This window comes from Zosterops lateralis (assembly GCF_965231275.1).
Source record: "Zosterops lateralis genome assembly, chromosome: 7".
Lineage (NCBI taxonomy): Eukaryota > Metazoa > Chordata > Aves > Passeriformes > Zosteropidae > Zosterops > Zosterops lateralis.
Window position 1 is genome coordinate 13,743,462 of NC_139767.1, and position 23,771 is coordinate 13,767,232.

Below are 23,771 nucleotides of genomic sequence, written 5' to 3' on the forward strand. Positions count from 1 at the left end.
AGGAGGGGAGATGGTAATACACTTAAGGAGTTTGGCCAGTACAATCATATTCTTTAATAACAAGGAAAAAAAAAAGATTTTCAAATTAAGTAATTCTCAATGTTTTTTTCAAATTAAATTATTTTATTTTTCTTCCAAAGCATCATTTTCCTTCCAAAACCCCTCTATTTTTAAATGTTCAACATATATAAATAGTCACCATCCAAATCAGGTCTTAATAGTTTTAGGATTAAATGTCTGTTTTGAAGCCTCCAAATTATTATTTATTTTACTTCTCTATTCACAAAAGTAAATTATTTTCATTTCAGTTTGACTGAAATGAGTCCTCTTGACTTTCCAAATTTGCCAGTGAAACACAAAAAAATAATTATTCATTGAGTTCCAATGAACACCCTTCAGAAAACATCTGAATTATGCAAACTAATCACCTTCTAGGAAATAGTTATAGATCATTTTATGATACAAGCTTGAAACATGACTCAATGACTCTCCACTTGCACACTCTAACCCTCCTCACTCATCTGATTATTCAGACTTTTGCCTTGTCTATGGTTTTGAGCTCATTTCCACACTCCCTCATACCACCATCAATCTTCTCTAGTTTTCTTTTGCTTACAACAAAATGTTATTTATCTTTTGAGATATCAAATGCTGCCATCCTGTGAGGCAAATGCATATGAGAGGACAGAAATGGCTACACAACTTGGTTCACAAAGTTCCTTGTAAAACCTGTTATTACTCTGATGGTGTCAGCAGAAAGGGTGAGAAGCAGCCACCTGTCCCTGGGGCACCCATGGCACCCCCAGGTAGCACCGATACAGGCATGGCAGGGAGAGCAGGGATAGCAGGCCTGGCCTGCCAGCTGATGTTGCTCAGGATCTCTAGCAGGGCAGGAATTCTTTTTGGCAAAGGGTGAAAGGATTCTCTTCACAGTGGCCTGTCCTTGCAGGTGAACCCTGAGGGAAAACAAACACCAAGAAACACAACAGAACTGAGACACCAAGAGACACACAAGGTCGAACTGCGGGACCAGAGGCAGAGGAGGGAAAGGAAGAAGCTTTGATGTCCCCCTCCTTTTGCAACCACCCCGATCTCTTCATTTTCCTCTTCCCTGTGCCCTGTGACGATAAACGCTGCCACCAGCGAGTGTGTCGGGAGGCAAGGGCTGTCAGCTTCTTTACTGTCAATTAACACCCTCCTGAAGAGAATCACAGTCAGTACCTCCCCAGCAGCCTCTCTGAAAGAGGACCCTGGCCTCATTCACCCTTAGGCTGCCAGGCTTTTCAGCTGACCTTGAAGAGGAACATACCTGCTTCTTGCTTTAGTATTGCTGCTTGCAATTTGCACAAGAAATGTTCTGTTTCTTGCACTTCTCGCTCATGCATAGGACCAGTGGGGGCTCAGGGTGGCATCCCACGTGCCCCAGCTGAGCACAGATCCTTCCCTTTGCACTAAAATGGACAGAAGACACCTGCACACTGTTTACATGGTAATCCATTTACTCTGCACTTTCAGGGATTAACTCTATTTTTAGTTAACACATTTGCTGTTACTTGGATTCGCTCAAATAAGTGCCCACAGTTTCTTCAAGGCTTTTGCTCAGTTACCCAGTTTAATAGCAAATGTCATAAAGGCCACATGTAGCTTGTACAGCCCTAGCTGTTAAAATATCTACCATAATTGTCTGTGTCATTGCTGGACATTTTTTCTCCTTGATGGGTGGAAGTTTTTTGCAGGAGTGTGTGCCTACAGCAACCATCATCGGTTTATCAGGAAAGGGAATGCAAATGAAAAGGTATTTTGTTATCAAGGACAGATTGGTTCTTCAATTTCAATGCCACCAAGACCTCCAGTTCTTGAAGATCAGGCAGGAGCAGAGGTTAGCCAATGGCACCTTATCCTCTGAGTTTCTTGTGCTCATTTCAGGGACATTGTGAAGCCCAGACAATCAACATGTCTTAGTGGCAAATCCTGTTTCATGTGACTTGATTTCTGGTGGAGACATGAGAAAAAGTTTGTCCTTGTACTCTTGAAAGTGCAAGCAGCTCTAATTTGCACTGGCAATTGTCAACCTTCAAGAGGAAATTCTCCTCAGGGAGCAATGCTGTTTACCAACCAACGGGGCCACCTCCGCTGTTACATTGTGGGCACACATTCAGTGCAGGCACTGTGGGGCTGCTCTTGAGCTGCTAAAAGATTCCTCTTGTGACAGCAACCTTACACAGGACAGCACTAAGCCTTCCCTGCAAAGGGAGGACTTGGCCTGCAGTTGAGTGTGTGTTACTGCCAGGTGTCACCTCTTATCTCTTAAGCTGAAGTAGCTATCACCCTCCCACCTCATAATTTCCCTCAGGCAAGCCCAAACCACCACCTTTTAATTGATTAAACTCATGTGATTTTACTGTATAAATTATTGTGATGTAACTGGAAGACACTGCACAGGGAATTCAATTCAGACACTGCCTGAATTGTCTCATCACACAGAGAAGAAAAGGTCCCTGCCCTGTGGGTGTGGTTTCACCGACAGCCTGACCCCATGGAAGAGCAACTTCTGCTGAAATGGGCAGGATCATTCCCTGTCCCTCCAAATCCCCAGCTGAGTAGCCCAGTGCCTCTCTCTCCCTTACTAAAGCATTAGCCCTTGTGCAGCTGTGTAAGCTAAATCCTTCCTTTGCTCCAGTTCATGCCACTGCCAAATTAAGCTCAGTGCCACTACAACAGAGTGGTGGTGCAGCTGGAGGCCAGAGAAGCAGTCTGGATGGTGCTGCCTTTCCTTGACAATGCTGACTGAGATCAGGTAAAGCAGATCATGCAAACATGTCCTAAAATACAGCCTAGCACAAAACACTCCTGACAGTCAGGACAGGACTGGAGAATTCCTCAAGGCTTTCTCCTCAACCACATGCATTTTGTTTGTGTTTAAATCTTTCTGAGTCTTGACTCTCCAACATGCCATATATAGTACATCTAATAAACAGTGACGATAATTAAATCCTAAACATGCAGTCTATGATATGGCTTGACACACAAGTGTGATATTGCTCACGCTTGTGAGCAGTGTCACATCAGGGAATAAATGGATGGAATGAATCTTTGAAACTGAAATTTATTTCTGCACAGTTGCCTGGTGTGGCACTTGAGGTCTACTCAGCTTTGACCTCAAAGGTCCTCTGAGCAATGACTGCTGTAGTAAAGTTTTCTAGCAAAATTGTATTTTTGCTGTGATAGAAAGGGGTGAAGGAGGGGCTGTGAAAAATATCAGAAATACTTAATTTGAACTGGGGAATGTCTTCCAGAAAGACACAGTTCGCTACAGAGACAGACAGACATATCAAGTGAATGTGATGGGGTTCAAGCAGGGTTGAACTCCCTCTCCAAAGGATAAAGGCAAATCTTGGCACGTTGTGAACCTCAAGAGGGAAGTCAGGGGAAAGGAGTTCTGGGAGCCCAGAATTTCACTCTAGTTGTCTGTGTTTATAAGATAAATCTTGTTGGATCAGCCATAGCTATAGGAATGATGGAGATGTGAGGAACTGCTACTTGTCTCTGAACAGCAGATGCTGCTTTGGGTGTTTGCCACAAGATACTTGTTTCTGGAATGAATGGCTCTGGGCTCCAGGAATATCCTGTCTGTCCCCACACCATTCTCCAGCAGCCCTGCATGTTGTAAAGTATTTAAACTCAAAGATCAAGTGTTAGTTACCAGCTGACAGTTCTGGCAGGGGGGACAGCCAGCCCTTACCGCAGGGCAGCCAGCAAGTGCCCTCACCAAAGGGCCCCACACTTGTGGAGTGAGGATGTTCCAGGACCAGCCCCAGCCAGATAAGCAGTTTGGATGCAGCTTCCCAGATTTGGAGGTTGAGAGGTTTCCACAGGAGTGTCTTTGGGCCCATTTGATTTACTGACAGACACAGAGCAAGATTTAGCCCCAGGGAAATGGTGCAAAGGGAATTTTTCTTGCAAGCTTTCTGAGCCGATGTTCCTGTAACTCTGGGGGTTGGGACCCTGAGGCTTTATAAGGAACTCACAAGGTTCTTCCCTTCTAGGAAGAACATACCTTTCACATTAAAGAGTGGGCTTCAAATCTTAAAAGCGTTGTTGATTTTTCCCCTAAAATACACCCACACCTTCAAGAAGCATTTGGACAATGCCCTCAGACACATGGTATGATGTGTGGGGTTGCCCAGCACAGGGCCAGAAGCTGGACTTTGATGATCCTTGTGGGTCCCTTCCAGCTCAGGATATTCTATGATTCTATGATATTTATCCTTCACATTTATGGTGTTGTAATCCTCGCATTTAGACCAGGTTTGTAATCTTCTATCTAGTCCTTCTAAGTGGGGGTGCAACAAGAAACAACAGCTGCTGACCACTATAACCTGACAGCCCCAAAGAAAAGGGAAGATAAAAAGAGATGAGGAGTGAATCTCAGCCTAATTTCTCTAAATTCAGCATCCCTCCAAAATATTTAAGCATAGCCAATAAGGTAAAAACTCTGGCGTAAATGGGTAATGAAAAAAATAGCTTAGAAGTTAAAAAATGACCTGAGTGTGGAATAATGTCCTTATTAGCCTTCCTTGATAGATGAACAGGGCAATATATATATTTTTTAGCCTTTCACATTTGGCCAGTGTTATGTGTTATCTTGTAGTATATTCTTAGAAAAGCCTCGCCATCCCTTCCTGAAGAATTAATTTCCCGCAAGCCTCCCCCTTTTCAGTTTGAGAGCTGTGGGTTTGTACAAAGCGTCACTGTAAAATAGGTCTACCACAGCCAAATGTCACCTGACATGCTGCATTCTCAGAACCAGCAATACCATGCCCTTGGCAGGAATGATGAAATATCAAGGGTAACTATGAAATGTGTGTGAGCCAGCCAAGTCTTTCCTTTCGTATCCTCCTCAGCTCTGGTGGTCTCTGCTTTAGTGCAGAGTGGCTGTGTGGCTGGATGCCCCTCTCAGGCGTCCTCCAGAAGGGAACGTGCTCCCTGCTTTTTTTACTCAGTGTTGCTCACTGTTGTGCTGGGCATAACAGAGCTGAAAGGTTGGTGTCCTTCTGCAGATCAGAGACCATTTGCAGTGGAGTCCAGTCACGGAGATTTGCATGGCCCCATACAAGGCCCACAAGGCATATCATGGCAGGTGCTGCATGTGATAGGAAAAAGGCTCTATCAGTATCATAAGGGTCCAGCCCAAAGCTTGAACATATCCAATATGTCAACTCGTCACAGTCACTCCACCCTTCCCCAGTCAGCAGGTGAGGCATGGAGACTGTAGCATCCTTGCAGGTATTCTGGTGGGAGTGCCACACAAGAAAACAATAGTGGCTTTGTTCCTTGGCCAGTTTTGTGCAGAGCCCAATTCTCCTGACAGGAAACATTTCATCATTGCTCAGTCCTGTTGTCTTCATAATTTACGAGGCTGAAAGAGTATCACTGCATGAGGATCTGAGCTGAAAAGCCCAAAATTTGTCAGTAGTTTGGGAGCTCATGGGAAATGCAGGGACTATTTCCTGTTGTCCTAGGATGGAGTCATACTTTGTCTTGCAGAGTCTTAAACTGGGAAACAGAAGTGTAAACCTGGAATGGTTGACTAGATCGAGCAAAGGTTATTCCTGGGGTTTGTACTATCAGGATTTTTTCAACAACTGAGACAAGTCAGCACTATGGAATGAACAGAGTTGTGAGGACTGTGGTGAACCTTCTGGAGCCTCCAGTTACCTCATTTGGCCTTCATATAAAGAATGAGCAAACAGACCTCTGACCTCTTTCTCTCCTCCCCACATCCTTTCATGTGGGAACTGTCCCAGCCAGTCCTGGGAGACCTCTGGTACTCAGCACTGGATGTCATTGCTTTCAAGAACATTTGTTACTTTTGGAAATGCATCAAATTCCTCTGGACCCTGGGGAAAGGCTGCATGGGATCTCAACCGAAGAGGCACCTCCCAGCTCCTTTTCCCACAAGCAATTTTCCTTGGCTCAGCTCACAAAGTGCCCATATTGAACAGAGGACTGCAGCCCGTTGTGTGCAGCAGCCCATCAGATGAGGTGGTTTTCCAAAAGGAACACACTACTCTCCTTCCAGCTAACTTAGCTGCCTTCTGCTAGCAGCAGAGCAGTTGGATGCATGGTCCAAAGCTGAGACAAGGCATATCCCAGAATCTGTGGGGTGCTGCTAGCTAGTTCCCTCTGCGCCTGTAAAGGCAGGAGAATTTTAATCCACATGGATCAGCAGGTGGAGAAACACTGTTCTTTGAAATACCAGGGACTGCCCCCTTTCCTAGCTGCTCTCCTAGGGGCAGTGCTTCACTTGTCCCCAGGTGAATCAATGTGAATGTGAAGAGAGCCAGAATGAGCCCTCGGCTGCGCAGGCAGACGGTGCCCACCGGCGGTTCGCAGACTCTAGGTGCAGAACAGCAGCCCATGGCTTTTTGCCGAAGCCCCTGCGTGGGCAGAGGCAGGAGGGGACCTGCGGCGGCTCGGGGCTGCCGGGCCGGGCCGAGAGGAGCAGCGGCGGGCGGCGGCCGCGGGGGGGCGCTGGGGGCCGGTGCCGGGTGCGGTGCAGGGCACGGGCAGGGGCAGCGCCGGGGCCCTATCCCGCCCCGCCCCGCCCCGAGCGGCCCCGGCGCCGTGCCCGGGCACACTGCGGCACGGGGGGAGCGCCCGTGTGCCCCGACGGGGGACTGCGGGGTTCGCGTGTGCGAGCTCTGGGGCAGCGCCTTCCTCAGCCCCTTGTCACTGACTGCCACCGCAGAGCGGCAACAGGAGATGACGGCGTCAATGCAGCTTTCTGTAAATTGCGGATGCTACTGAAGTCCACTGCTATTCCATCAGCACACCCGCAAGCAGACTACAGCAAACAGGAGCGTACTTAATCAACTTTTTTTTTTTTATTTAATATCCATGACTCAAAAGCTCCTGAGCAAGAATTTATTTTTTTCCTTTTTAAAACTATTTTCTTCTCTTTCCCACCCCCCCCCCCCCCTCGCCCCTCCCCGAACAGCAGTAATGTGCTGTACGAACACTATAAGTTTAAAGGCAGGGAAATGGTTTGCAGAAATTTTAAATATCATTTTAGTCGTTAAAAAATCACTCTGCCTTGCACATCTGTATCACTTACACTTAGTAAAGCAATTGAATTTCCGAGTGTTGAGCACACAGTGATCTATTTAATACTATGATTGCTGCCATTTTATTCTGAAAGCAGTAAAGCCATAGGTGTGCATTACATTTCAGGATCATATTCTGTATTTTCTCATTTCCTCTGTTAGTATTAGATGCTCCTTTTAATTCTTGATTAATTTATTTTCTTCTGGTTTGTTTTTTTTGTTTCTTTGTTTGGTTGTTTTTGTTGTGGAGGTTTGTTTTGTTTTGTTGTTGGTTGTTTGGGTTTTTTTAAATTTCCTTCTAGCTCAAAGGCTGTCCATGTGTTCAGGGGGAAAAGCTGAATTTCCATGCAGCCAAGTAAAAATTGAAAGGAGAAATAGAACTGTTGCTTGTGCCTTTCCCACTGTGACACATAACTACTTCAGGCAACACCTCAGAACCATTTGGGTGTTGTACCTCTTAGAGGGTGGCTGGGCTTGGATAAGCAGTGCAACTCCCATCCCCCAAATGACCATGTAAGAGTTGCTGTACCACTGGCCTGGTTAGCTGAGGAGTCATAGTACAGACACATTTTGTGAGGCCACTTGAGCTAAGTACCTCTTTGGCAGCTGTCTGCTTCTGTCAAGCTCTGCACACTGTAAAGCCTTTTAATTCTTTTTCTCCTATCAAGCACTCAAGCCCAGAGTTTTTCTTCTTAAATTCCCTTAACTGTGTCAAAGAATAAAGGAGTCTGCAGAAGATTTTCTCTTCTAATCTGAATTTTCTACACCAGCTTGAGCAGTCTTGCTTGGAGAAGCAGCAAGCAGTTTTCTACCCACCTGTGAGGGAACACCTGCTCTGCTGCAGATGGATGTCAGCAGTGATAGCTTGCTACTCTCTGCCCAGATCATTTTTCCTTTCCAGCTGATGTTCTGGACTAGGGCAATGATATTATTCTCTTAGGATTTCTGACAGGGTACACAGCTCAAACTGAAGATGAATCAAAGAGAAGGTAGAGTGGAGCACAAGAGGTGGGAAGGTTTTTTCTGAGAACTCCCTCAGGCAGGCTGCTAGCCAATGCAAGTGTCTGCAGTTAAGATAGTTCTCCCAGAGCCTCTCCAAATCAGCAGAGACAAATCCTCTGTTTACTGATGTCAGATGTTAGATGAGATGAACCCAGTTTCTTTAGGCTCTCTCATAGGCCATGAATGGACTCACTGTAGTGCCAAGTATAGATCTACATAAATTACTAAAAGGAGTGAAATATCAGTCATTTTAACATGTGGTCTGGCAACTTGCCAGTCATGCCATTTTTGTGAATGAACAAAACAACTAGGAAAATGGGAAAAATGTGTCTCTGTATCGTCCTGATGAGAAACAGGATCAACCTGATAGGAATGAAACAATTGAGTTCAGAGAAGATCATGGAATCATAGAGTAGTTTGAGTTGGAAGGGATCTTTAAAGATCTCTAGTCCAACCCTCATGCAATGAGCAGGGAGATCTTCAACTAGAACAGATTGCCCAGAGCCCTATCCAACCTGACCTTGGATGTTTCCAGAGCTGGGACATCTCCACCCTCTCTGGACAGCCTGTTCCACTGTTTCACCACCCTAACTGTCAAAAATTCATTCCTTATATTCAGTCTAAATTTACCTTCATTTAGTTTGAAACCTTTGCCTCTTGTCCTATTACATCAGACCCTGCTAAAATGTCTGTCCCCATCTTTCTTCTTTAAATTTTGCAAGGCTGCAATAGTCTCCCTGGAGCCTGCACTTCTCCAGGCTGAACAACCCCAGCTCTCTCAGCCTGTCCTCATGGGAGAGGTGTTCATCCTTCTGATAATTTTCATGGCCCTCCTCTGGATGTTCTTCACCAGGTCCATGCCTTTCTTGTGTAGAGGCCACAGTACTCCAGGTGGGGCCCCATAACAGCAAAGTAGAGGGGCAGAACCCCCCTCCCTCACTCTGCTGGCTTCACTGCTTTGGATGCAGCCCAGGATACAATTGGCTTTCTGGGCTGGGGGCACATGGTGCTGGCTCATGTCCAGCCTCTCATCCAGCAGTATCCCAAGTCCTTCTTAGCAGGGCTGTTCTCAGTCTGTTCATGCCCCAGCCTGGATTAACACTGGGGGTTGCCCTTACCCAGGTACACTTGGTCTTTTTAAACCTTATGAGATTCCCATGGGCCCACTTCCCAAACTTGTCCAGGTCCCTCTGGGTGGCATCCCATCCATCAGGTGGGCCAACAGGACCACTCGGCTTGGTGGTGTCTGCAAACTTGCCAAGGGTGCACCCAATTCCCCTGTCTGTTGTAACTGATGAAGATATACAACAGTACAGGTCTCAGCACAGACCCGAGGAACACCACTTGTCGTGATGTCCATCTGAATATTGAACCATTGATCTCTACCCTCTGGATACAACTTGCCAACCAATTCCTCATCCACTGATCAGCTCACCCATCAAATCCATCTCTCTACAATTTAGAAAGAAAGGTGCTGGTGGACTGTGTCAAAGGCCTTTCAGAAGTTCAGACAGATGACATCTGTAGCTCTTGCCTTGTCCCCTGATGTAGTCACTCCATCATAGAAGGACACTATGTTGTCTGGGTTGATCTGTTCCATGATCTTCCCATGCACTGAGGTGACTTTGACAGCTCAGTAGTTGCTGCCATGGTCCTCCTTTCTATGCATCTTAAAAATGGGTGCAGTATTTCCCTTTTTGCAGTCACCTGGGACTTCACTTGACTGCTGTGTCTTTTTAAATATCACAGAGAATGGCTTGGCAACTACATCAGCCAGTTCCCTGGGGACTCTGGGATGCATCTCATCAGGAGCCATAGATGGTCATAAATGTGATCTTCTCTTACACTGGGAGGCACTTTGATCCCCCAGTCTGCCTGCCATGCAGTCCACCCACCTAAGAGATGTGGGAAGTGGACACTAAGGCAAAAAAAGGTTTTGAGCCTTCTCTTCATCCATTGTTACCAGTTTGCCAGGGGACAGTGTGCACTTTCTTTGACATTGATGGAGAATTGGCATCAAATCAGGGCTGAACTATTTCTAAGGCAAACTATTAATGAATGCAAAGTGCCCAATTGTAGAGGACAGCTATTACATTTACTTTATGTGATGAAATTAGTATAATGAAATTGAGAAACAAAAGTAATAAATTATCTCTCATGAATGTTTTGAAGTGCTCCCTTACTGAGGACCCTTTCACTATTTTAATTTTTTTTCCACATCAAATCTTCCAAATCTTCCACCAGCGTGTTACTTTATTGTGCACCAGAGGAGGGAGATACACATCCACAAACCTTCTGAGAAATGCATTTACAGGAAATAAAAGACAAACAAGCAAATCTTTCTGCATCACACTCTGTGTGAAGAGACTGTTCGGTCTCACGCTGGTTAAATAGCTTAGTTAGGGATTAAACAAGTGCTGGCTACTGAAAATGTAGTGAGCTACATAGTGATCATCACATGGCCTTCAGGTGCTGCGATGCATGAGTATTATCTGTGGGAATCAGAGCCCACTGAGTGTCATATACAAACGACAATCAATGCTGTTCTAAGAAGTCCATCTTTTTAATTGCTTTGCTGGCTGATGGATTCTGCACAGTCTCATTTTCTCACAGCAGGCTGCCTTTGTTTTTTCTCACTTTCTAATCAGATAATTCAGTATGGTTTGCAGACACATCACTCTGCAGAGACATATACACCACTAAAAAGGTCTCAGAAGTTTTTTTCTGCAGCGTTGGAGTTGCTCCATTCTGGTGACTTAACCCTTCAAAACCTAAAACATCTCAGTAGAAAAGAAAACAGATTTTACATACGTTAGGGTTGCCATTTTGTTTTTGAGATAATGGAGCCACTTCCACTTTCTCTCTGTTCTCCTTGTCTGAAAGTCATAAAAGGTTGATGGTCAGCCTCTTCATTTACATTAAAGACTCCAGCTTCAAGCTGTCTCCTGAAATACTTTTCCAGTAAGAGCATCCTAAAAGTTTTTGCAAAATTATTTGCTTTTTTCATCTAGGAAGAGATAAGATGACCTGAGATTTTGCCTCTTTCCGAGTGTATGAAGAAGTCAAAGGCTTTTAAAAGAACTCATGTCCTAAAACTTAATGGACTATTTAGGTGGCGTGCATAGTTCAGCCTTGTAGTGCCTACAATGGTCTCTGTACATCTGGTGGCTCAGGAGTTCCTGTTTTATTTAAGCTGCTTTCAGGTACTTGTCCCATACTGATTTGTGGGTTTGTTCCTTCAGAGTACCAGATCTCTTGAAGAGCATTTGTTTGTCCTTTTTTCTTGTAACAACAGAAGGTTGTTCTGATGTGCCACTGTTCTTTGTCTCACTCTTCGTAGCGAGACTTCACCTCCTCATGATGCAGGCTGTTGTCCAGGGGATGGCTAAATTTCTTCTGAGGTTTCGAAGGAATGCTTACTCCCATGGTTGCCCTCTCTGTGCACAGGACTCACCAAGCCACATCAAGAGGGCTTCAGTAGCAGAGACCTCAGATGTGAGGGCAAAAGAACCATTACACAGCCTTTGTGTATTTTTGTATTAGTTCTTCAAAACAACTTATGTGTTGCCATACTATTTCCCTTGGGGATGGGATTCCTGCTATAAGGTAGAGATATCTCTTCCTGTGGTTGATGTCAGCAGTGAGATTCTGTTTGCTAAAGGAATACCAGCACATGCTGACATTGTAAAGAGGGCAGAGTACTGGTGCTTTCATTCAGCATCACTGTAAGCAATTTCCCTATTCTGTCAGTTAATGTTTGTGAGTGCAGCTGCAACCTGGAGGCCAGTGGGCTGGAGATGACAAATTTGTTTTGATCCAAGGAAGGAAGGATTCTTTTGAAATCAAAGTCATTGGTGTTGAACTCTAAATTAAAATGACCCAATTGCCAAGGCTTCATCAATGCAGAAGGATGTTAATTAGGCAGCCATCCTTCTGAGCAGTCCCTGCTTTGGGAAAATGAGTAACAACATGAGCTGGAGTCTACACTACATTATACCATTAGGTTTATTACTCTGCTTTTACAGCTTGCAGTAAAGAGAACTGTTGCAATTAATGAATGAATTGAATGCAATGCTGCAGTCAAGGTCTGAGTGAGGCATAAAATACAGAGCCTAGTTCTGCCAGTCACATACTGGCAGGAGAAAGCACCATAGTTTTTCAGGAAAGGAAAATGGGATCAGGTCATCAGTGAAAGAAATCTCTCCCTCGCATTTATCTGACAGCATCCTATCAAATCTCTCCAGGAATGATAGCTGGGAGCAGAGAGGAAGTTAATGAAGGCTCAGAGGAAGAAAAAGACTGTTCAACCAATTAGCCAGAAACTGGTGACACTCCTGTGCAGATTGCTGGCTGCAGCAAGCAGGTTATATGTGGTGTTACAATAAAAAAAATAAAATTAAAATATATATATATATATATGTATGTTTCCAGTTCCAAATTTCACACTCTTATACCAGTGTAAATCCCAAACAGTCACTGCTGACTGTTCACTCTTGCATAGCAGAGAGATGTAGATTGTGTTCCTCTTCTCAAGCATTAAACTGGTGTCTGACTGAAAACAAAGCCAGCCAACCCCAAAAGGCAGTAACAATATATATTCCTCTCTTTTCATTCCTTTTCACTGGTTATACACCAAATTTAAAAGCAAACAGCTACACATGCCAATCACATTACAATTCCTTACATTTTCTTGTATTCTATTTCCTAGTCAGTCAGCTGTCATCTGTTTTGCCTTTACTCTCTAAACTCTTTAGGACATGAAATATCACTTTTCAACTTGTACAGCATGGAAGAAAATAGATCTTTTATTATTACTGTAATACAAACGTGTATTTGTGATCACAATGATTGCAATTGCATAAAATGGAAATCATAAATATTATTTCTCAAAGCTCCTGTTAAAGGCCCTGAGATGATTGCTAGCTAATGATAGAAACACATTGCTTTTGGGGCAAGCTAGGCCATCATAAAAGCTTAATATCTTCCACTAGCAGCTAGGTTTGTTGGAAACTGGATACCATTGCCAGATGGAGCACAGGTCTGTGTGTTTCTGTTCTGTTGCAAAAAGCCTCACGAGTTCTGGGTCCCCCAGGATAAGGCAAGAGAGTTTATATGATCTAGTTTGCAAGAGGAGTGACTGATCTATTCAGAAAGCAAGTTTCTTCAGGCATGGGTTTTTTCCATTAGAAAGGGACACACTTTGCCAACCAGAGAGCAGGGCAGGCAGCAGTCACTGATCAGCATGGACAGCTTGTGCAAGGAGACCTTACACTGAGCAACACTAGGGACACAGAAAACCATGCTGGCATAATTCTAAAAGAAACATTATATTCTCATAGAACTGATTATATGTGTAAATGTTTACCCCCTCTCAACCATGTACAGATGTTTTCCATGGGATAAAGCATTTTCAGTATGTTCTAATGATGGCAGTGGGGGTGACAGGCAGAAGGGGTGTGAGGTGGGTCTAAAGCTTCCTTCTGCCCTTTGAAAAACACTCATTTGTCTTCTGAGTTGTGTACATGTGTTTGATCTGCACTCTGTTCTTCCTCCTTATTCTGCCCTCAGTACCATGATGTTGCAAATTTGAGTCCAGCATCAGCAAATTCTCTCTCGGTGGAGCTATTTCAGAGCAATGCTGTGCTTAAATTCAGTGTGAGGGGATCACCTGTGGTTTCTGGGTTGTGTGGTATGGGGAGATCACTTTCAGAGCTCTCTGTTGATATTGTTTTCTTGGGTTCCCTTTGATGTTGACACGTGCAGACATATAAATAAATTATAAAGTGAAAAATAAGCTTTGGAAAGACCAAGACCACAGTTCGGATGGCCGGATGTGTTCCAAGTGGTAAATAAGAGATGTCAGAAAGGAAGTGAAATGTGTGGAAGGAAGAAAATAAGAACATTTATGTGTTTCTGTATCAGCCTCTGCAACTTTGCAGGTTTTCTTTTATACTTTCTCCTCCATGGCTCTTAGTGCTGACATTTACTGATGAAGGGAATGAGGATCTGATATAACATCTTCTGAAATTATCACCGTCATTTGTACTATAATATGAAGACCTTGACCAAGACTTGAAGTTCCCAGGCACTGTGTAAAAATGTAGTCACGGTAAAAATAACCCAAAGAGCTTGCAGTCACAATAAGGAAGATACATAGAAAGTGCCAGTGAATGCTCAGGAGGCAGTGCTGACAACAAAGCTCAGCTATCTGCTTCTCTGTCATCTTTACATTACATTGCTTCTGCCAAGTCTTTCTGATGACTTCTTAGCACAGTGATCTTGGGCAGCAAGTTACTGAATTGTTGGGACAGCAGCTACCCAGAGCTACAGGGTATCTGCAGGAATAGATGAAGGAATAGACTTCAGTCATTATTCTTGCTGAACATGAATTTGCTTGCAATCTGTGCAAGAATAAATTGCAGACTAATTTGTCCTTTGCATGCAAAGCAAATTCCACAGTTTGAAGAGGAACGTATGCCAAGGAGGCTTGTCAATACCCTGGCAATCTTCTTGAGGAATAAAAAATGTGAGTCAGTCTGAAGCTCCTGCTCCCAAGTCAGACTCATCACTTTCATTTGCCTTCTTGCTGTGTAACATGGTGTATTCCCTATCGTTCCTGAAGAGCAATGTGACAGATTTTGTCTGTGCCACCAGGCTGGACCCTTCACAAGGGTCTTTGGCTTTCTGCTGCCTTCAATTTTCCATACTCTATTATCACAGTGTAGGGCCATGCTGCTTTAGTACTTTACTTCCACAGCACCAGAGATTTCTTTTTACATGGAAATATGTTTCCCAACCCTGTCATCTGATAGCCAAACACTGTCATCTTCTGTCCATAGTACTAGGGCACAACTTGAGTTATGGAAACCTGTGGGAAATAGTCAACTGTATGACCATAGGAAACCTCATTACAAAAAAAATCCCAATCCCAAAGCTTTTCAAGTGATGAAATTATTATCCCCTCTAGTTCCTGTGGAGCAGTGAGTCCCTCACAGGATGCACTTGTACCTGTGGTGGGTCCAGTGGGTAGAGTTTACAAGCAGTGCGAAGAATGTCACAGTTGTGCTTTCTGTCTTCACAACTGCTGAGCTTTGAACATGTGCATAAGCACCATACCTCTGTTTCCCCCTTCACTTCTTTTCTCCATTTCTCATCTCCTCAAACAAGGACCGGCACATCACTCCTGTGTGTGTCACATGTATCTTCTATATATGTCACAACTCCAATGTCTAGTCCATCCTAGTGCCAGCCCAAGTGCTTTCCAGAGGATATCCTAGCAGAGATGGAACATGGAGAGGCCAGGCAAGATGAGGCAGCTGGCTTCAGCTGGGAGAGGAGGGACATTAGAGTGCAAGCCAGTGTCGCAGTGACAATAAGTCACCCAGGTATGCACAGTAATTATAGTGGTGGCCCTTCCAGCAGCCACAACATCCTTTGCACTGTCTCTTGGTTTCCTGTTGCCAGCACAAAAGCAGTTTGCCTTCAGCGAGTAAAACCCTTTGTTTCTCTGTATGTTCCCACTCAGATCCTTTAGAATTTTACTGTGTCTTTGCAATCTATGTGCACATGAGATGCTAAACTTTGAGAGATTACAGCGTGAATCAATCCTAAGGGATCTGAGAGTGCTACTCAGCTGCTAGTGCTAATGTCATTCAACAGAAGCAGCACTGAATTGACCAGTCCCTCAAATTTCACAGTTTTTTTGGTTCTGATATTTTTCTTTTGCTCTTCTGTAGTCAAAAGTGCTAAACATTAGTTTGTTGACCCAGATTGCAACCCAGCATTTACATGAGGGAAGAAGACACTCCCACACCAAGGTGCACAGATGTGCAACTTCCTCACACAACTAATGATACATCAACTGGATTCCCTCCCTCATAAACGGACACAAGAACTTGTTGTTTGCAAGAACAAGGAGTTAATCTTTATTGACCAAGCATTCATTATGGCAGCTATCAACAACAAGTGAGTTTAATTTTTATAAAGAGGTCTGTTTGGTGGGGAAGATGAATGTCATATTTTGCACTTGGGCAAAAAGGGTTTGTCAAGACCCTGGTTTTCCTGGGCTGTAGCTGGGGCACAAGAAGAGTGCAACATGCACTTCTGACAGTTAGAACAGCTGTAGAAGAGACAAGTCAGCACACAGACAAGTCAAACATTATTAATCTAGAGATACCTTAGATGCAGTGAGCATGCTGCGCTTGATGTGCAGTCCAAGACATATGCTCACTGTTTTTTGGGTTTGTTTTTTTGTTGTTGTTGTTTTTGTTTGGTTTTTTGTTTTTTGTTTTGTTTGTTTGTTTGTTTGTTTTTTATATATATTTACATATATACATAATAATGGAGAGGAAAGGCCACAGCTTGCATCTGTGTTTGTACAGTTGTTTACATGTCCATACGTGTAGTATCCATCAGTATCCGGTGTAAGAGATGCCTTTGCTTTAAATCTCTTTTTAGAGTAGTGATTTCTGTGCAATGTATGCAACAAGCAGTGTTTAAATGTGTGCAGAGGTTCATTTTGTCACAGGCATAAACATGCAAGGACAGAAAAACCACATCTTCTACATGGACACTAACACTTCTGTCATGAACCCAGGGTTTCCAGTTTCTGCTAGCATCCATCAATAGCAGACCAAACAAAATGTTATTCTGTAAATTGATTGCATAGCAGATAGCTTTTCTTGTTGCAAATCTCCATAGTTCAGCAGATTGGAGAAGGGGGAGGGAAAATCAAATTCCATGCCCTGGGAGCCAGGCTATCTTAGTGATTTACAAATGACCTCAGTGATTGAAGTCATTCTGGATGCTTAATATTTCTCAAGTCTCTCTGTCTCCCTCTCTCTTGCACTCTCTCTCAGCATAATAAAGCTAAGGAAATCCAGGAGACTAAATTCAGAGCTGTAGATTAGTGACAGGAAGGAAACTGGATATGCATAAATTAAACAAGACCATTTGCCTTTCTGGATCTGCAAATGTTTTTCTCTCAGAAATGCAACCTCTTTTTTTTTTTTTTTTTTTTTTTGCAGGTGACACCCACACATCTCCTCCACTTACTGGCGATGATAAAAAAGGAGATAAACAACTGGAGCTCGTGCAGTTAGGCTTAATCTTTGTATGTCATCATTGCCAAGCAAAGCCACAGCAGTAGGAAAATAGAGCTGGTTTCTGCTGCTCGTTTCTAACTGACATTTCTTCACCAGGTTGCTCATGTAACCTGTGGACTCTTTGAACTCCACTTTGTACCACCTGTCTTTTTACAGCATGTGGGAACTGCCATGTTGGGACTGGACTGAGCTGCAGTCCAAATATACTCTGCCTATACCCTGGTCTTCATTTTGCCTCTGCCTCAGTGGATTGAAATCAGATTGCAAAACTACAACATAAAAAGCTTAATAAATTTTTTTTAAAAAATTAAAAAGGGACAACAAAGGAACACTGATTTTAAAAACCTCATATTGCAGCTTAAATGTAGGATTTGTAAGTAATCATTTAGTACAGAAAAGAGAAGAGGCAAAAATAAGGGTATTTTTAAATCTTTTTTTGCATATATATGGTTATTTTGACTTAGCTATCCTGAAATAATCACTTCATCCTTCCGAGAGCTGTTTTTACTGGAGGAAATCCACTACAGCTGCAGTTCAAACTAATGTATTTCTCTAGTTGCTGGAGGAAAGCTCTAGAGTTGCCTAACTTCACTTTTCCTGCAGACAGTCATTCATCCATCCTACCTTTCCAGCCAGTTTGCTTGTCCATTGCTCTTTGAATATAATTTCTGCTTCTATTTCAAGAGATTGAGAGTCAGCTGTGCACCCAAGTCGTGCACCTAACCTCACTTTCACCATCCATGCAGCTTATGTTCCAATGATGCAGAGCAGCCAAACAGTAAAAAGTACTTCTTGAGGCAAGAAGGACTAGGGTGTTTTTAAGAGTTATTTCTAGTGTATGGCTAGGGACAGGCAAAAGTCTGAGTTGTGTAGTACATTGTGCAGCTGGTTTGTTCATTTCTATTCCCTGAGAGACTGTTCCAGAATTTCACTGAAGAGGTTTCAGAGTGATTTCTCCTTATTTACCCTCTTTTGCTTCTCCCATCCTTACTGGTGAATTGCTCCCTTACAGGGCTGGACTTGAAAGTAGTGTCAGCTGTGTGTGTCTGCAGGAGGAAGAGAGGTTATTCCCCTGCTGTCCAACTCTGTTATTTCACAGTCTCAGTTTTTGTTGTAGTTGTTGTTGTTAAGAAAAACCATTGGCATTAGTTCAACAATCAGCTAATGAGAGAAAAAGCTACAAGGAGGGGATAATGCTCCCAAAGGCATCATTCCACGCTGGACTTCAGCCTCTGTCCCTAAGTATCAGGAGCTGATGAGCTATGCAAACAGAGAAACAATTTCCTTTCTGCAGCCAGTTTTGATTTGTCTGGGGAAGGTTGAGAAGCCCAGGAAGTAATGTGAGCAATCTACTTAATCATTTTCACGAGGAAAAAAAAATAAATCTTGACCGCTGGTGTTTGAAGATTAAAGTAGCCCAAGGGCTGTCACAAGCAGCGAGCATAGCAGGAAAATTATTTCATTCTGACTCACGACAGACTGATCTAATTTAATGGGGCACTGACGAGGCTGTCGGGCACTAATTTAGCTATTATCTAAGCTAGCCTGATTGCCAGTTGTGCCCTGCTGCAGCCCTCCATGCGAAGGCTTGAGCTGCTCTCGGAAGGTGCCGCCCGCTGAGCGCCTGCTCTGGCCGGACCCGGAGCCTCCTGGGCTCGGCTTGGCGGGGAACCGCCGCGCAGTTACAGAGCCGCTCCGGGCACAGCAGCGGGCAGGAGGGAGGCTGCATAGGATAGCTGCCTTCTGGCCTTTCCTACCTTTGATTTCTTAAATTCGCAACCTGATCTTTTGTCTCTTAAGGTACTTTAGTATATAATTTCTTAAGCTTCTTCATTTTAGAGGAAAAGGAAATTATAAAAAGACTATTTGATCCTCCTACCAGATTGAAACCACTACGTTAATTTCCACAGAACTGTTACTAATCGCTTGCTTGCATCTTTGATTTTGCTGGTTAGGTAGTAATCTTTCCTGTGAAAAACTAGATTTGTCCCAACCCATGAGAACATTTCAACCTATCCAGAATAGTTCCCTTTAAGGAATAAGAGGACAATGAGGAAAAGGAATGATGTAGCCTCATAATGCACTGGCTATGAAAACTGTGGTATTTGAAAATTTCTCATAATTTCAATGGTCAGATGAAGGAAACTGAAGAGCTCCTGGTAAGTTTATGTGACCTAAAGTTATATTTCATTTATAATAAAACAATAACAACAACAACAAAAGCAGGAGGAGCAGGAAATAAGAACCAATGCCTTGATCCTGAATATCTGGTAAGAAAAAGAAAAAAGCAAGCAAACAAACAAAAATTCCACCATGAATTTGAAATCATTCAACTTTTTGTTTCTTTGCAAATGAGTTAATATGAAATTGGCAGCCTCCTAATACTTTGTCAGCCAAATTGGCCACATCATACTATCTGCATGCCCTTGAGGCTGGAATAGTAACATACTGTAATGTGATGCTCTAACAAAAGCACCTAATTGTGAAGAACAATTCATTTGCATCAAGATAGGCAGCTAGCTTCCCTCTCACAGCCATTTAAGACACTGACTTTGGTTACAAATTACTGCCTAGTGCTGTTTTCAGCCTTTCCCAGTCTTTACTGGACCTTAACAAAGCTGATCCTGTTCTTCTCACCCTAACCTGTTTTCTGGTTAGTATGAGTGACTAACAAAACTATGTCTTGGCCTGTGATTCATCTTGCATAATGCATTTTCCAGTCACACAGCAAAAGCCTTGCTGAAAGTGGAAATATTTGATCTTTAGCACTGAAGCCTTCGCCTGTGTGCTCTTAAAACTCAAGCTTTTTGTACCATGTTTTTATTAGTCAAACATACCATCAGTAGCCAAAGTTGCTTCTGTTGTCAGAGCATGTCTGCAGGCATAATGAACTTGGCAATAGGCAAGAGCCTGCTATGCACAGGAAATAAAATGTACAGAAATTAAATGCACTGTGGGAAGCATGTGGTGTGTGGGATCCCCACGTGGCTGTTTGGCACAACTGAAAATCTGAAGATGATGGGAAAAATCAAAGGGATGAAAGACCCCCAAATCCTTCAAACAGAAAACATGTACCTATCCAATCACCACATGGCTTCAGTCTCCTATGGCAACTCCCTACCTCAAGCTGAGGAGGAATGTGGCATACAAGACAGTCTTTGTGAAGCAAGTAACCAGTCAGGCAGGAGCATATGTGGAAGGCTGCACAATGGTGTTAGAGATTAACAAATAGGATACGCTCCTGAATTGCTAAGTCTGGAGTAGAAACGAAAGGGAAAAAGATTATGCACAAAGAAGGAAGATATGATATGTTTGGCAGAGATGCAGAGTTCACATTTATAGCTACAGAAGAAAGAAGAAGCATTTTGGAAAAAATGTTATACAGGAGGATGATATTGGAATTTGGTATATTCAGACTAGGAGGAACGTCCAAAAGACTTTTGGCTTTAGTAAGCCTGACCACTCCAATGGGGAAGGTTCAGGATACTGCAGAGATAACACAGGCTATCTCCTTGGCATTCGTCTTCTAGGGCTTTGGTTCCTGGAAGCAAAGAGGAGCCAGGCTGTTGTACTGTGCTGTGCTGGAGACGTGCAGAACAGGAATCAGCATGCAGGGGGCTGGAGCCACACAACCCTTGGTTGACCCCTTGCAACATATGTTGATTGCTGTTCAGATGTGATGACTGCAGATCAGATGTTCATTTGACATTGAGACTCAAAAGTGGGGGAAAGGAGGATGAAAAATTAAATCATTCTTTGGCAGGATTATATTTGCATTTGAATTAAAACCTATGTGTAAGACAGAAAACCCTACTGATTTACCTCTGCCCTCCATGAGGGACAGTTTCCAAGTTCAGAGCTGCAGCTGAGGGAGGTTTCTTTTTACATCATCCCATAAACATATAGACCCCAAAGGCAAGGCCAGGGAGGGACAGGGCTGTCCTGGCATGTTATGCATTGCCTAAAACCAGATGGAATAAATTAAAATTGCTGTTTGTCGAATATGCTAATCCACATGTGCAGAACCAGACTCCAGGCTTGGCTGGCCTGCTTCTCTGCAAACACTTTATTTTAGTCCTTTACAGTAGTGGATAAAAGGAATGTACTGGTATCCCAACTCCAACAGTCTGTAATTCGTGTCCCTACAGAGCTTGAATATAACAGCAATGACCACCTTAACACAGCACTGGGGCTTCTCATGTCCTGATTCTCCTCATTTTTTCATTTTATGTTTAGGATATTTCCCTGTATCCCCCTTCCTTTTTGGTCAGTCTAATAAATACTTGTTGCAGATGTTCCAGGACTTACTTTCCAGTATCATGTCCTGGGAGCTACCAGCATGTCTTAAATATGGAAAGTACAAAAGTGTTAGAAGAAGGAAAGCAAATTATACCAATATTTGCTTTAGAAAGTAATACTTTCCTCTTACTAGCCTTAGGCCTAATACATTCATTCAAGATTTAATTTACTGTATCTATTTAATAATTTTAAAAGGAGATTGCTAAAATTAGAATAAAACTTGAGGGAATATAAATCCAGTTTAAAAGATGCATCTATACCTAAATATGTATATATGCAGTTTATGTAAAGAACATTTACCCTGTTTCATGGGTTTGATATGCATTTGCCATCTCCCCTTATACTTGATACAGAAGTTCCACATTTTTCCACAGCACACTGTGATCATACATGTCATTGTGTCATATAGTGACAGACTGGAGCTTGGTGAGACAGTGCCATACCCTGACAGAGAGTTGTGCTCAGCCTTCTGCTCTCTGCTGGGAGTGTCTCGATGCCCCAGCACAGGATCATTCATATCTGCCATCCCGTGAGGAGGGAGGTGGCAAGGCATTGCATCCCCTCAGTCAGTGCCAGCAAGGAAGGCCAGGCTGGGACTGTGCAGCAACTGCCACGTGTCCTGCCAGGCTCCCTCCCCTCTGCTCTGTGCACATGTTCCTTGCTGCTTCAGCTGCAGTACAAATGTGCAGTGAGGGCTTTTCAGGAAAAGAGAGTAAAATTGTATGTGGAAGAGTGTCAGCCTTGGAGTGTTTGTGCATGTGGTGAGGGCATAGGAGAATAAATAAATAAGACTTTGTTTTGAAGTTCTTTGGGTCAATCATAAGCATTTGAGTTTGCTGAACTGAACCAGACCAAGGCTCTCAGGGCCTGCCGGGTCTAGGACTGGATTCCCATGCTGAAGGCCCCCAGTGCCTCTTGGCCTTGCTTACCATTGCCATTGGGGCTCTGGTGTCCCTGGCTGGGGCAGGGGGAACCTCACTGGTGCTCAACGGTGGCACAGCACCCTCCAGAAACATGATTCGTGGTGGTATAAGACTCAGAGTGGAAGGTTTGTGGCCCAGGCAGCAAATTCAAATAAAACTTCCAATTTGGAAGTGCCAAAGTAATTTTCTTGGGTTAAGATGTCAAAGCAGATTGTTGTCATGCTTCCACATCTCTACTTTTGTCCTGTCTCCTTAAAGAGAGAAAGAATCTTCTTATCCCAGTTTGAAGGAAATTAAATGTTGTACAGTCCAAATTTTATTTCAAGGTGGGAATGTGTGGTTTGGTTTTTGGTTTGTTTTTTGTTTGTTTGTTTGTTTGTTTGTTTGTTTGTTGTTTTTTTTTTCTTTTAATTGTTTATTCAGTAGTCTTTATAAAATCAACATTGTCTCCTCAGTATGAAAAGGGACTTTATGCCAAGCCAAACCTAATTACAATTTAGGATGTCCTGTTATTGTAAATACACTAGATTGAAAGAATGGATCATGTTTTGCTAAAGACTTGGTCCTCCTCTAGCCAGTCCTGAAGAACATCTTTAGAGAGGAAAGTAACTTCCAGATAACACAAAGTTCCTCAAAGTTCCCAGAGCAGATCCTGTAGATGTCTGAGAACTTGCAGGTCCAATTTACAATGCCGAGAATGAAGAATCCTCTCACACCCCAAAAACTAGACATTTACAGGAAAAAAATATTAAGTGGTCTTTAGTTGCTCGTAAGTCAACTCAGATTTTTGAAAGAGCTCTGGTACAACCTAGGCTTCAGAAGATGTGCATGAATTTTCAGGAGGACTCAGGAGAATACCTTCTGAATTCTCAAATTCAAAAATAAAAGTAAAGATATTCTCAAAATCTGAGCTCTCTGTCTTCTAATGCTTCATATATGACTTTGCATTCCCTTGCAGAAGGCAAACAAAAAAGAAACGAGGTTGTTCATGATGAAGACAGATCTTTCTCCCTCTCCCACTTGTCTTGATTTTGTCTTCAGGTTGCTTACTTTTTCAGTCTGTGGAGTTGCTTGGTCATGACTGCAGATGGCCTTATGAACATTTACAAAGTGTCCAGCCTAAGGACTCACATGTTGAAGGTTTACTAGGTTTCTATTAGCTTGATTTGTCCTGGCAGATCATTTGTTCCATAGCGTAATAGCTTGGATGCCTTCTGACTGACCTTTTCCTCTTTCTTTTAAGCATGTGTTTTGAACTTCAAACTGTGTCTTCATCTTATTGAGGAAAAAAAGATTATTTTTTACATTTCACCAGGTTTAACAGCAACAATCTGATG